Source organism: Phyllostomus hastatus, unplaced genomic scaffold, assembly GCF_019186645.2.
Source record: "Phyllostomus hastatus isolate PE091 unplaced genomic scaffold, TTU_PhHast_1.1 phas_contig_196, whole genome shotgun sequence".
Lineage (NCBI taxonomy): Eukaryota > Metazoa > Chordata > Mammalia > Chiroptera > Phyllostomidae > Phyllostomus > Phyllostomus hastatus.
Genome location: NW_025333709.1, coordinates 42,375,783 through 42,391,812, shown reverse-complemented (window position 1 = coordinate 42,391,812; position 16,030 = coordinate 42,375,783).

Sequence of the window (16,030 nt, the reverse complement as noted above, 5' to 3'; positions counted from 1 at the left end):
ATAATTGTAAGTAATTCCATATGATTGATATTATCACTGCTCATTATAAATAACATTAATAAGCTCAAATGTCCTTGGAACATGCTAACCTGGGCTTTCAATCAGCATATCGGCACATTAATCATGAAAAAAACTACATAGGAAAAAGTTAGGTCTTATACTTGGGCATCAAAAGTAGCTTTTCTACACGGCCTGCAATTGAATTCTGCATCAATTTCAAATATAATATTTTTAAAAATAATTTGAAGATATATTATTTAGTAATTTTGTTTAATCACTTATTTAAATCTGCAGCTACAATGTTTTCCACAATCATTCAATAATTACATATTGAAATTTCACAATCTTATCACTTAAGCAAATATTTATATAACAAGTTGTTGCTATGAAAAAAGAGAGTCTAAATTCCAGACTGCTAATATATAAACAAACTTTTCAACCATGTCCATTTAGCTGCTAGCTGAAAAACAGAAACTGACAAGTGTTGACAGGTATGTGGTCTGGATCCTATTTACTGGATCCTATTTACTGTGATCTGGAATGGAAAGTGATACACTATGGAAAACTAAGTGGAGGTTCTCCAAAATATTTAAAATGAAATTGCCATTTGATCTGGCACTTCCACCTATGTGAGTTTATATTCAAAAGATTTGAAAGCAGAATGCTGAAGAAATATTTGCACACTCACGTCCCTTGAAGCAATATTTATAATAGCTGAGAGGAGAAAATAACCCAAATCTCTATGAACAGATGAATAGATGAAGACAATAGGGGCAGGTACATATATAAGAATGTTTTTCTGCCTTAAGAAAGAAGAAAATTATGTCATTTTCTATAACCATCATATATATAAAAAGAAACATCAGGAGCTAATACTAAGTGAAATAGACAAGTCACAAAAAAGTCAGTAGTAAATTAGAGTATGATTCCCCAAAGGATATACCTACCATCACCCCAATATTAAGAAAATACAATGAGAGAAAATATTCTGCTCAAATAAACATTCAAATAATCTAAAAAATGAAGAATCCTAACCATCATATTTAAACATGAAAGGCATGATGGTGGGCTTTTTTTATGTCCAGTTAGAAATTACTTTGATTTGTGTTTAACTTGAAACTTGAAGCACTTAAATTCCTATCTTCTAAGTGTAGCTTTTAGAAAATGTTTGGTAATTTGGGCTATGTTGCTCAATATTATTGGCCTTTAATATCAAAGCAGCTACACTCAATCTCAAACACTGCTACTGGCAGGCTGTCCAAAGTTCAGCCTCATTAACCATCAAGTGGATGAGAGGTTGAAGTATGAAATACACTTGTCATAACTCTGGGTTCTGAGCTTCCTGTGCTTGGGCAGAGCTGAGGTTTACTTACATCAAGATCTTTTCATAATCAAGGACAAACACTTTTGAGGTTTTGTTTGGTTTGGTTTGGTTTGGTTTGGTTTTGTGTTTTGCAAGTTTTGGGAACCAATATGAAGCCTGTGAAACTTGGATGGAGCCCAAGACTGAGGAGGGCCATTTTTAAAAAGGCAGGCCTGCACCAAGACTGACCAACCATGATCCTAACTACAGATCTCATATACCAGTGGATGTGACTAGAGCCCTGACTGGCCCTGGTCCTGCCTCCAGAATCAGTTACAAAGGGACCTCAGAGGAACCACACCTGCCCATGCCTTGGGAAACAGACCTGCTGACCTTGGTCTCTGAAGAGGATCCAGAAGCAGCCCTATAACTTAGCTCCAACCCTCTCTGCTGTGGTCCAAGAGCACTCCTGACAGCATAGGAGTCCAGAGGGAAACATGCCCATTTGTACCCCTGGAGGCAGGTTCAATGACCTCAGTATGACTGCAGGCCCTAAAGCAACCCTTTGATTTTGATCCACCCCTTCCTAGCCACAGTCCAGGAGCTGGCCTGCCTTCCAAGAGATCTGGCTGAAAGACATCTATCATGTCCCAGAGGCAGGCCTGCAGACCTGGGACCTGTATCTAGACCTTCAGCAGTGCTAGGACTTGATTCTAGCCACTCAGCTGTGCTCCAGGACTAGTCCCACCTGCCCAAGGACCCACCAGTGACCCAGTGAGAGTCCTCCCAGGGACCTGGGGAAAGACATGCTCATGCAACACCTGAAAACCAGTCTGAGGACCCAACTGTGATGTGTTATAGAACCATAACATTTAGGACAATATGATATCACAGCAACTACAGGCAGATTAAGCAACAGAACCAAATGCAGGACCCAGAAAAATACTTATTCATGTATAGATATTTTCTCTCTGATAGAGCTTGTTGGAGGCATCAAAGGGGGAAGTCTACACATTTCATTGGAACCATTGCTTACCTATGTAGAGAGGAAAAACAGCCTGGCATCTTGCCATTTGGTCACAGCATACACAAGAATCAACCCCCAACATACTAAAGATTAAAATTAGGAAAGAAAACTACTGACTATTTTTAAAATACATTATAGATCAACATTTTCATAATCTCGACATAAGAAAAAACTTTAAAAAGACAGCCACAGTGCTAATAATAAAAATGATAAATTTAAGCATGTTAAAATGCAGAACTTCTACTCATTAAAGACACCATGAAAAAAGTAAGTAGATGAGACATAGGGGAGGACAGAAATTTGCAATGGGTTTTTCACTCAGAAGTAGCTTCCTAGTTGAAAGGTAGAATGGCTTACTGATGACTAAGTTACAGCAACACCTGGGAGGCAAGATCGTCCCCATAGCCAGAATACATAGGTGTAGTATCAAGGTGTAGAAATATAATTACACAATACACATACAGAATGTTTACTTCCCATTTGGAAATTTATCTTAATCTTCAGTGGAAATGTTTCCGTTGGGGACACTATAATGGTTCCATGGAACTGGAGGATGAAACTACCTCCTTCCCATTTTGAGCTTCATATGTCACTGAACTAACAAGAAAAAAAAAAAAAAGTTAATCTAGGTATCCAGGTGAATCTACTGTGTCGAGTGATCATTCTGACCACTGAAAAGTTTAGTTGTTACTACACAATGAAGCTGATAAAACTATGTCTAGAACCCAGGGGATTCTCTGGAATGCCTCTTTTACTTTCATGCCACATTGTAAATGTTAATGGAATACTAACAGCAACCAGAAAAAGGCAGGATGACTAAAGACAGACCTCTCAGGATTGGAGATTTGGGTCATTCCGCCAGGTGAAGAACCCATAGAAGTAACTGGTTGAAAGCAAGGGAAGTATGATGGGTCTAACAAAGGAAGCCATAGGTGTCAACTATGACGTGGCCAATTTACAGAATGACGACTACAGTGGCTTTGATGTTTTCTCTTTGCCCATCATATGCACATGTTATTTTACACACTGATCATTTTTTCCTTCTTTCTCCTTCCATTTCATTTCATGCAGAAGTACCTAGAGCTTAAATCACAATCTAATGTTTGGATAACAGAATATTTATTGAGATTATGACTAATTTTGAGTGGGTTTGTGACTGCAATTGAAGGGTGCTTTTTAAATGTTTATTTTGGGGAATTCATGCCTGCAGAAAGACAACTATTTATATACATTTGAATGTAAAATTTAAGTGAACAGAAGCTACTGTGCAGAACAAATAGAACAAGAACAGTATGTGCTGAATAAGTCTAATTTTAAAAAACTATTACCTCTAATGACTAATTATCTTGGTCACACATATCCATTTTGGAATCAGATGATCCAACTTGTGACAAGTTCTCTGATTTTAGGCAGGATACTTACTAGTAATTATAAAATATGGATATAGTACTTAGGATTATTTGAGCATAAAATGAGACAATGTACACAAAGAACTCAATTCAGTGAAATATATAAATGTTATATTTTTGCAAACCATTCATTAATTCATGTATTCATTCAACTAATTTGTCATGCACTGACACTGGGGTAGGCAGTGTGGTAGGTAACAGTGCTTTTTTTCATGGAAACTATGAATTCTCGGGAGGGGATGACAGATGTTAAATTCCCATTTCAATAATTTTTATCTAAACTTCTCCCACGTCTCCAACTGTGTTTGTTGAAGGCAGTTGTAATCATTTTTTCTTTGGGTTTTGCTTGTTTACTCTTTTCATCTCCTCCTTGAGACAGTAAACTCAAAGAGAGAATGCCTTCGTGACTTGTGTTCTATCACCACAGTGAAGAGTGTATTATATAATATCACCAGTAATTAAAATAATATCAAGATTTGGAAATAAATAATTATAAGTTTTGAGAAATACTCTAAAAGCTAACAACAAGATACTCTAAAAAAATAATCACCAACAGAAGCAACAAATGAGAAAGAGCAGGAACAAAAGAAGACATCAATTTTTCAGCCCAAAGGGGAAGTTGGAAGAACCAGTTTTAGAGTTCAGATCTCCCAGAGGAGCTATGACTCAATCAATGGCAAGGCTAAATACAATTGTCTTGAAGGTTCATGGAAGGGCCATGTGCAGCTTCACTCTGGGAATCTCTTGCTGTTCTATGAACACATCTAATGGTTGTTCCTACCAGTGCCCAAATGTGGCCTCTGTTACATGTCCTGTCTCTCTGGTTGGGCACCTCTTCCCTGTATAAAAATTGAAGGAAATACCACAGCCAGTGTCCAAGAAGAACATGCCTGGGAAAGATAACCAACAGGAAAACAAACCCAGGCACAAGGACAGAGCATCTGATGCTATGGTGTCAGACAGAAAGTGCAAAACCTGTAGAAAAAGTTTTGTAGATGAATCTTCCTAAATACTCACATGTGGACACATGGCATGGCTGTGTTTAAATCCAAAAGAATGAGTTCTGCTCACAAATAGCTACTGATGTCCATAAGGAAACCTCTGTTTATGTTGGAATGAAACAAAAAAACATTTTTTCTACAAAATGTTGGCAACATAATAGAGTTAACAGTACTATGTAGGATGTTGCAATATATTCTTTCAGCATACTTTCTTCATCTGATGTATGTCTTGGAGTATTAAAAGAATACTTGGGGTTAAAAGAGCTTATATATTGTATATCTTTAAATGAATAATTTTCTATACTCTTTTTACATATTTTGTCAGGACTTAGTAGAAAGTGTATTGAAATGTTTAGGGTTAATTTTTTTAACTGTGTGTTTACAACAGAATCCTTAATAACAAGGGCAGTTCCTAAATTCAAATAAACCAATTTTCATGTTACAGATATTAATGAGTGAACTACTTGTAGACTGAGAAAATGCCTTTGTTAGTGTTTTTAAGTTTTAGAATGTACTACATAAATTATAGGTGACTGTGCATCTCAAAAACTGCACAACTTTTAATTACCTCAGCCCTACCCTCACTGTGCTTGCTCAAAGCAAGAGAGTGAACATTTCAGACACAACCACAGTGTTAGGTTCCTCACACTTGCTTTCAGACCAGAGCAGTGTTTAAGCAACTTTTCAAGTAGTTTCTTTCCCAGTGATCAATAAAAAGTTAGGCCTAGAATCCAGTAATGAATGTGGATTTCTTTAACTATGCTCTCTTATATCAGACTATCTTCCTCATTTCTACCATAGCGCTGTTTTTTTTTAAGGTGACATGAGAAGACACCACTACTTCTCTTTGGTGTGCTATTTTATCAAACTGGGGGTCTTTTGTAGTACATGTATTTCTTATCTGTATACATACAAAATTTCTATATACAGAATCTCTCTTTTTGAAATACATAACACCTTTCCTCATACACCCAGGCCCAACATGGGAGACTCAAACTGTGGATCACAGGCAACTCTAAACTGCCTACTGGTATTAAAATGTACTGGACTATCAGCTGATTTCTTTCTGTATCTTGATGTGACACACCAAGTGATAGTTGCCCACTGCCATTCAAAGCAGCATCTGACATAGGTTTGCATCACTGTCCCTCCAAAGAGGCCAGAACAAAGAGACCCAGGGGTCAGCTTCAGACACCAACAGAGCAAACTCCAAAAAGCTTCACAGGCAGCATGTCCACAGGGGGATCTCAGCAGGCACCAAATCCTGCTGAGGCTCACTCTGCTCATGTGGTCAGCACCTGCACAGCAGCTTGCACACTGTGTTGGGAGTTGAGCGCCATAGCCAGGCTGGGGCTTAATCTCATGCACAGAAGGGCCAATAGCAATCAAGATTCAATTAAAATAACACAGCCCACATAACATGCACAAGGGACATTCCTAGAACACCCAGCTCAGATGACCAGGGAGATTGCAGCACTGGGTCCCACATGATGCCTACTACATAAGACTTTCCTACCAGACTGGGATTCATAGAAGGTCTACCTAATACATAGAAACAAACACAAAGAAGTGGCCAATATGGAGAGACAAAGAAATATGCCCCAAATTAGTAAAACAAGAGAATCTTCCAGAAAAAGTGCTAAATGAAATGGAGGCAATATTTCATCAGATATCAATTTCAAAGAAATGATTACAAGGATGTGCAACAGCATGATAAGAGGACACAGAGAGCAAAAAAAGACAAGTCAGAAATGAAGAATGCGATACCTGAAATAAAGAATACATTGGAAGGTTAAATATAGCAGAAAGAAAAATCAGGAATTTGGAAGACAAAGTTGAAAAAACCCAACCAATCAAAGCAGAAAATTGAAAAAAGAATTTTAAAAAATGAGTATAGCTTAAGGGCCCATTGGGACAACACGAAGCATGACAACATCGTCCTAGGGGTATCAAAAGGAAAAGACAGAAAGTGTGCAATCAGGAAACTCTTGAAGAAATATGGACCAAAAACTTCCCTAACCTGGTGAAGAAAAATGACACACAAGTCAAAGAAATACAGAGAGTCCAAACAAAGAGGTAACACGAAGGCTTATCACAGTTAAATGCTCCAATCAAAAGACTTATGGTAACTGAATGGATAAGAAAACAAGACCCATGTATATATTGTCTTTAAGAAGCTCATCTTAGAATAAAAGGTACAAACAGACTAAAAGTAAAGAGATGAAAAAAGATATTTCATGGAAAAAGAAAGAAAAAGAATCTGGGGTAGCAATACTTATATCTGACAAAAGGTACTAAAACTAACACTATAGTAAGAGACAAAGACACTACATAATGATTAAGGGAACCGTATAACAAGACAATATAACTTATAAATATTTATGCACCCAACATTAGAACACCTACTATGTAAATCAAATCTTGATGAACATAAAAAGAGAAATTGACAGTAATACAGTCATCGTAGGGAATTTTAACACCCCATTGATGTAAATGGATAGCTCTTCCAGACAGAAAATCAACAAGGGGACATGGCCTTAAATAACATGCTAGATCTAATGGATTTAACTGATTTCTTCAGAGCATTTCACCCCAAAGCAGCTTAATATTCATCCTCTTGATGTACACATAGCACTTTTTCTAGGACAGACCATATGTTAGGTCACAACAAAAGTCTCCATAAGTTTAAGAAGATTGAAATCATATTAAGCATCTTCTCTGACTATAATGCTATAATATCAGAAATAAATCACAAGAAATAAGGCTGAAGAACATAGAAAGACATGGATGCTAAATAACATGTTACTAAACAATGAATGGATTAACAATGAGGTCAAGGAAGAAATCAAAAGACACCTTGCAACAAATGAAAATGAGACCACAACAACCCAAAGTCAGTGGTACAGAGCAAAAGTAGTCCCAAAAGGGAAATCCATGGCATTACTAGCCTATGTGAAGAAACAATAACAATGACAGCAACAAAAAGCTCAAATAAATAGCCTAAGTATAAAGACACATGGTCAAAAACTAGGGAGAGTGGAAATGGGAGGGAGGTGGGGAGGGATGGGTGGGTGGGCTGGGATGGGAGTAAAGGACAGAAAACTGTACTTGAACAATGATTAAAATTAAAAAAGATAAAAACAGTCTAACTTTATTCTGAAAGTAACTTGAAAAAATACAAGCAACAACCCAAACCCAATGTGTATAGAAGGAACAATGTATAATGGATCAGAGCAGAAATAAACTAAACAATCTAAACAAAAAAATACAAATGATAAATGAAACCCAGCTGATTCTTTGAAAAGATGAACAAGATTGGCAAACCTTTAATCAGAGTCATCAAGACAAAAAAGAGAGGACACAATTCAATAAAATCAGAAATGAAAGAGCAGAATTAACACCTGACACCAAAGATATACAAAGAATTGTAAGATGAACTCCTTTAATTTGACCTTATCTGGGAAGCACTTTATCTGCCCTTTCATTCTAAATGAAAGCTTTGCTGGATAGAGCAATCTTGGATGTAGGTCCTTGCCTTTCATGACTTGCAATACTGCTTTCCAGCCCCTTCTTGTTGCAACATTTCTTTTGACAAATCAGCTGTTAGTTAAGCACAATTTAATATCCCTGCTGGTCACTTTATGTATTCTTTGAAAAAATCTATTCAATTTCTCTGCCCATTTTGAATTCGATTTTTTTTGTTGCTACTGCGTTGTATTGGCTCTTTATATGTTTTGGACATTAACACCTTATCACATATAAAATTTGCAAATAGTTTCTCTCATTCTGTAGATTGCCTTTTCAGTTTGTTGGTTCTTTCCTTTGCTGACAGAATTTATTAGTTCGATATGGTTTTTGTTTATTTTTAGTTCTGTTACCTGTACTTCTGGTGTCATTTCCAAAAATATTACCAGCAAGACCAATACCAAGAAGCTTTTACTATGTTTTCTCTAGAAATGTTATGGATTTGGTGTTATGTGTAGGCCTTTTCAATTTTCTGTTCATTGTTATGAGTGCTGCAGTATAAGGGTCAGGTTTGATTCTCCATGTGGTTATCCAGTGTTCCAACGCCATTCATTGAAGAATACTATCCCTTCTCCATTGAGTATTCTTACCTTCTCTGCCAATTTGACTATATATTTGAGGGTTTTTTCCTGAAATCTCTATTCTGATTCATTGGTCTATGTGACTATTTCTATATCAATATCATAATTTTGATCATGATAGTTTTGTGATATAGAATGAAATCAGGAAGTGTGATGCCTTCAGCTTTGCTCTTTTTTAAAAGATTGTTTTGGCTATTCAAGGTTATTATGCCTCCATACAAATTTTTGGGTTCTTTTTCCTATTTCTGTAAAAGGCCCTTAAATATGTATTTGCTTTATATTTAACATAGTTGGCTTTGGGTAGTATGGACATTCTAACAATATTTTCCCCAAATGTCATCAGTTTGTTGTTACCATGTTTTCATTTACATTTTTATTAAATATTATTTTGTGTAAGTTTCAGGTGTACAGCATAGTGGCTAGACAATCAGGTAATTTACCGTGTTGCCTTTAATGTTTCCAGTACTCAACTAGCACCTCATGTAGTTATTACAATATTATTAACTACATTCCCTATGCCTTCTTTTATATCCCAATGACTATTTTGTAACTACCAATCTTATGTTTTTCACCTCCTTATATTTTTTACCCCCTCATCTAGCCAGCTTCCTTTCGAGTAACCACCAGTCTATCTGCAAGTCTGTATCTGCAAGTCTGTTTTGATTTGTTTATTCATTTATTTTATTCTTTAGATTCCACATATAAATGAAATCACATGGTGTTTGTCTTTCTCTGATGACTTAATTTACTTAGCATACTATCCTCTAGGACCATCCATGCTGTTGCAAATTGTAAGATTCCATTATCTTTGATGGCCAAATAATATTCGATTGTTCATATGTACCAATACTTTATATCCACTCTTCTGTTGGTGGCTACAAAAGTTGTTTCCAGATCTTCACTATTGTAAATAATGCTGCAGAGCACATAGATGAGCATATATTTTCCAAATTAGTGTTTTGTGTTTCTTTGTATATATAGTCAAAAGTGGAATCACTGAGCCATAAGGCAATTCATTCATTTTAAATTTTTTGAATAATTCCATACAGATTTCAAAGTGGCTGCACCAATCTGCATTCCCACCAACATCGCACCAGGGTTCCCTTTTCTCCACATCCTTGCCAGCATTTGTCATTTATTGTTTCATTAATGAGAACCATTCTGACAGGTGTGAGGTGATATCTCATTGTGGTTTTAGTTTGCATTTCTTTGATGATTTGTGACATTAAGCATTTTTTCATCTGTCTATTAGCCATCTGTATGTCCTCTTTAGAGAACTGTCTACTCACGTCCTTTTCCAATTTATCATTATGTGGATTGTTTAATATTTGGTGTTGAATTCTATGAGTTCTTCATGTATTATGGATATTAACCTCTTATCAGATACATACTTGGTGAATATATTCTCCATTAAGTGGGTTTTCTTTTTATTTTGTTGATAGTTTATTTTCCTTTGCAGAAATATTTTAGTTTCATATGGACACATTTGTATTTTATTTCCATTGTTTCCCTTACCCAAGGAGATATATCAGACACAATATTACTAACTAAAATATTTGAGATTTTACTACCTATATTTCCATTTAACAGATTAATGGTTTTGCATCTTACAATTAAGACTTAATACATTTTTACTTTATTTTTGTATATAACTATGATCTAGTTTCACTTTTTGCATGTATCTGTCCAATTTCCCAATATACTTTATTAAATAGAGTTTCTTTACTCCATTGTATGTTCCTGCCTCCTCTGTTAAATATTAATTGACCTTAAAGTTGTAGGTTTATTTCTGGCGTCTCTATTCGGCTTCATTGATCTATATGCCATTGTTTGTGCCACTACCATGCTGTTTTAATTACTGTCACTTTGTAGTACAATTTCATATCAGGTAGAGTGATTCCTTCAACTTTGTTCTTTTTTCTCAATATTACTGGGGTATTGGAAGGGTTTTGTGACTATATATAAATTTTGCATATTCATTCGAGTTCTCTTAAATATGCCATTGGTATTTTGATAAGAATTGTGTTGAATCTATTGGTTGCTTTGGAAAGTATGGATATTTTAAGCATGTTAATTCTTCTTATCCATGAGCCCACTACATGCTTCCATGTGTTTGTGTTTTCTTCAGTGCCTTTCTTCACTGTCATAATTTTCTAAGTGCAGGTCTTTTATGTCCTTGGTAATATGTATTCTAAGAATTTTTTTAATGCATTTATAAATGGAATTGCTTTCTTAGTTTCTCTTTCTGATAGTTCATTATTGGTGTATTAAAATGCAACCAACTTATGAATATTTATTTTATATCCTGCTATTTTACTGAGTTCATTTATCAGTTCTAGTAGTTTAATGTTGGAAGCTTTAGGGTTCCTTTATAAATGATCACATCGTTTTCAAATAAATGAAACTTTTCAAATGGAAATTTTCCTAGTCCTTTCAAGTGGAAATTAACCATTCTTAGAAGAAATGTCAGGATTTCTCTCAATGGCTAAGAAAGTTTATAAGGTTAATTTAAGATTATAGAGAAAAGAAATAATTGAGTTACAGACATTAATCTTTAAGTAAATTTGATATATACACATACATTATATATAAAGATTTATATATATAATATGTGTACATATTTTATACACATAGACAAGGGCATATAGGACAGATTATTTTAAAAACTAGAACCAAGACCTAAGTCTCAAAAATAAATCGGTTAAAAATTAATATAATAAAAAATAACCTCTTAATTGAGGCATTCAAGATACAACGTGAAGGTAAATGGGGCATCAAATGGCAAATAGGAAAAGTACAAAGCTGGTTGGTGAGTGAAGTGGGAGGGTGAGTAGGTCTTTCCAGAATAAGATTAGGTACATAATCCAAAGACCAATGTTTCTGAGATAATAATGTTAATAATTAATCAGAAGTCATAGCTCATAGAAAATAAGCTCTTAGATGAGATGGCATCACAAAGGGTATGAAAGGTAACATGAAGAAAACAAGGCATCAAAGTGGCAAACGATCAGAGCAAAGAGCTGGAGAGTAGGTAGGGGTGGATGGTGCATAAGTCTGTGGCAAATAAAAGCCTAAACCAGTAATCTAAGAACAAGTTTTTACTGAACCTGCTAAAATTGATCAAGAATGATAGGTCATAAAATATCAGGCCTTAGATGAGATAACACAGTAAGCACGTGCACTGTGATGTGCAAAGAAGGCATGAAATGGCAAACAAAGTAGAAAGTCAGACAGACAATGGGGTAGGTGGGTGGGTTGGTGGGTCAGTGGAAATACAACACTAAACAAATTATCCAAAGTCACAAAGAAGCTTAGGATCCATTTTACGTAAAGAATGCAACAGAGGTGCAAGAGATGGATGCAAATAGACTTTTATAACAAAGTCCGTTTTCCATCCTGACTTTCTCCAAGTTACTCATCACAGCATTGCTGCTTTATTCTAGAGATAAACTGACAGAGAAGCTCCCTTGGCCAATTTATAGAGAATTTTCAGCTTTTGCTAGTAAATCTCCCTTACCACCATTTCCCACATGTTTTGGAATAGCTTAGTGCTTCTAATATTTATAACATTTTGGAGACCAGATACACAAATTTAAGCATGGAGAAACACTTGAGGGACTGAATTATGGTATAGTTCCTCATGTCCCCATTCTTCTCAATCAGTTAATCAACCTGCCTTCCTTTTATATTCTATTGTCATAGTCAATGATTCAGAATGTTTCAAATTTACTAGGACAAAAAAAGTGACATGGAGATGGTGGTAAAGAGATATTATGCCCTGGCTGGTGTGACTCAGTGGATTTAGTGCTGGCCTGCAAACCAAAGGGTCACTGGATCGATTCTCAGTCAGGTCTCAGGTCTGGGTTGGGGGCCATGTCCCCAGTTGGGGGCAGTGCAAGAGGCAACCACACATTGATGTTCCTATACCTCTCTTTCTCCCTCCCTTCCCCTCTCTGTGGAAATAAATAAATAAAAATCTTTAAAAAATGCTAACATGTCCTTCTCTGGCCCCAGAGAAGCTGTAGCAATGAGTGTCACATCACAGAGCACACTATCTGCAGCCCTGAGAACTGGGGAGGCAGAAGCAGTCCTTCCTCAGCCACAGGCACTCACACTGCAGCTAATCCCTTTAACAGGGGTGGACATTCAAAGGAATGTTAGCTGAGGTCTGGCAGCTGCCATTACTGGGAGGAGAACAAAGGCACAAACACAGGAGCCAGCTTCTCTTAACCCACTCTGCCCATTGTTAAACTTTCTCCCCTTTATTGAATCAGTTTTAATGGACCCGCTAAAAACTTTAGGGAGACTCACTCCAGTACGTGTTAAGCAAAATGCCACTCATCGGACCTGTGGAATCTGGGCAAGAGTCTGATGTAATCATGTTATTCTTTTCTTCCAGAATGTTTTGAACTATTGATCCTAAAGTAAATATTACAACACCATCTTCTCCAAAGCTCTTATTTTTATATGTATATGAGAACCCTCAATTCATAATCTACCACTTTCCTGGTGTTTCTAATTCCTAGAACTGACAGGCTTCCTAACCTTAACCTTCAAGTATGACTCTGTTCAGTTAACTTTTTTCTGGTGACATAACATTAATTAACTGAGACAAAAGTATCAAACAAAGACATTAAAATAACTTTGCTTTTCTTTAAATCTTATGTCCTTTTTCTTTGTGCCACATGCTCTGATAATATTGTGCATGTATATCAATCTTATCTCTATTACTCAAATAGATTTTCAAACTTTTCTGTAGTTTCTTTTTTCTTTTTTTTAATTTATTTTAATTACTGCTGTAGTACAATTTTCCATTACTCCCATCCCAGCCCACCACCCACCCCTCCCCTCCTCCCTCCCAATTCCACCCACCCCTAGTTTTTTATCCATGTGTCCTTTATACTTGTTCCTGTAAACCCTTCCCCTTTTCTCCTGAAATTTCCTCCCCTCCCCACTTTGAACACTGTCAGTCTATTCTCTATTTCAGTGTCTTTGGTTATATTTTGCTTGTTTCTTTGTTTTGTTGTTTAGGTTCCTATTAAAGATGAGATCATATGGTATTTGTCTTTTCACTGCCTGACTTATTTCGCTAGCATAAAGCTTTCCAGTTCCATCCATGCTGTTGCAAAGGGTAGGAGCTCCTTCTTTTTTTCTGCTTCATAGAATTCCATTGTGTTAATGTACCATAGTTTTTTGATCCATTCATTTACTGCTGGGCACCTGGGTTTCTTCCAACACTTGGCTCTTGTAAATTCTGCTGCCATGAACATTGGGGTGCATAGGTTCTTTTGGATTGGTTTTTCAGGGTTCTTAGGATATAGTCCCAGCCATGGAATTGCTGGGTCAAAAGGCAGATCCATTTTTAGTTTTCTGAGGAAGTTCCATACTGCTTTCCCTAGTGGTTGTACCAGTCTGCAGTCCCACCAACAGTGCACTAGGGTCCCCTTTTCTCCACAACCTCTCCAACACTTGTTGTTTGTTGCTTTGTTTATGATGGCCATTCTGACTGGTGTGAAGTGGTTACTCATTGTGGTTTTAATTTGCATCTCTCTGATAGCTAGCGATATTGAGCATCTTTTCATGTGTCTCTGGATCCTCTGTATGTCTGCCTTAGGGAAGTGTCTGTTTAAGTCCTTTGCCCATTTTTTAATTGGATTGCTTGTCTTCTTAAAGTGGAGTCGTGTAAGTTCTTCATATATTTTGGAGATTAAACCCTTGTCTGAGGTATCATTGGCAAATATGTTTTCCCATACAGTTGGTTCTCTTATTATTTTAATACTGTTTTCTTTAGCTTTGCAAAAGCTTTTTATTTTAATGAGATCTCATTTGTTTATTCTTCCCTTTATGTCCCTTGCTCTGGGGGACGTATCAGTAAACATGTTGCTGCGTGAGATGTCTGAGATTTTCCTACCTGTGTTCTCCTCAAGGACTTTAATAGTGACATGGCTTATATTTAAGTCTTTTATCCACCCTGAATTTATTTTTGTGTATGGTGTAAGTTGGTGCTCGAGTTTCATTTTTTTGCATGTAGATATCTTGTTCTCCCAACACCATTTGTTGAAGAGACTGTTTTTACTGCATTTTATGTTGCTGCCTTCTTTGCCAAATATTAATTGACCATAGAGACTTGGGTTTATTTCTGGGATCTCTGTTCTGTTCCATTAGTCCATGTCTCTTTTTTTATGTCAGTACCAGGCTGTTTTGATTACAGTGGCCTTGTAATAAAATTTGGTATCAGGTATTGTGCACCTCCTACTTTGCTTTTCTTTCTCAAAATTGCAGCAGCTATTCAGGGTTATTTATGGTTCCATATAAATTTTTGAAGTGTCTGTTCTATGACTGTGAAATATGCCATTGGTACTTTAATAGGTATTGCATTGAATCTGTAAATTGCTTTGGGTAGTATGGACATTTTGATGATCTTAATTCTTCCAATCCATGAACACGGTACATGTTTCCATTTGTGTATGTCTTCCTTAATTTCTTTCTTCGGTGTTGCATAGTTTTCTGCATACAGGTGTTTACCACCTTCATTAAATTTATTCCTAGGTATTTTATCTTTCTTATTGCTATATTGAATGGAATTTTTTTCTTGATTTCTGCTTTTGCTGTTTCATTGTTGGTATACAAAAATGCCTTTGATTTCTGGATATTGACTTTGTATCCTGTTGTTTTGACAAATTTGTTTATTAGGTCAAACAGTTTTTTTGGCGGAGTCTATAGGATTTTCTATGTACACTATCATGCCATCTGCAAACAATGACAGTTTTGTTTCCTCCTTTCCGATTTGGATGCCTTTTACTTCCTCTCCTTGTCTGATCACTGTGGTTAAAACTTCCAATATTATATTGAATAGAAGTGGTGAAAGTGGACAGCCTCATCTTGTTCCTGATCTTAGTGGAAAGATGTTAGTTTTTGCCCTTGAGTATGACGTTGACTGTAGGTCTCTCATATATGGCCTTTATTATGTTGAGAATGCTCCCTCTACTCATACTTTGCTGAGTGTTTTTATCATAAATGGGTGTTGTACCTTAACAAATGGTTTTTCTGCATCTATTGATATGATCATGTGATTTTTGTCTTTGCTTTTGTTTATGTGATGTATTACATTTACTGATTTGCAAATATTGAACCATCCTTGCATCTCTGGGATGAATCCCACTTGGTCATAGTGTATGATCTTT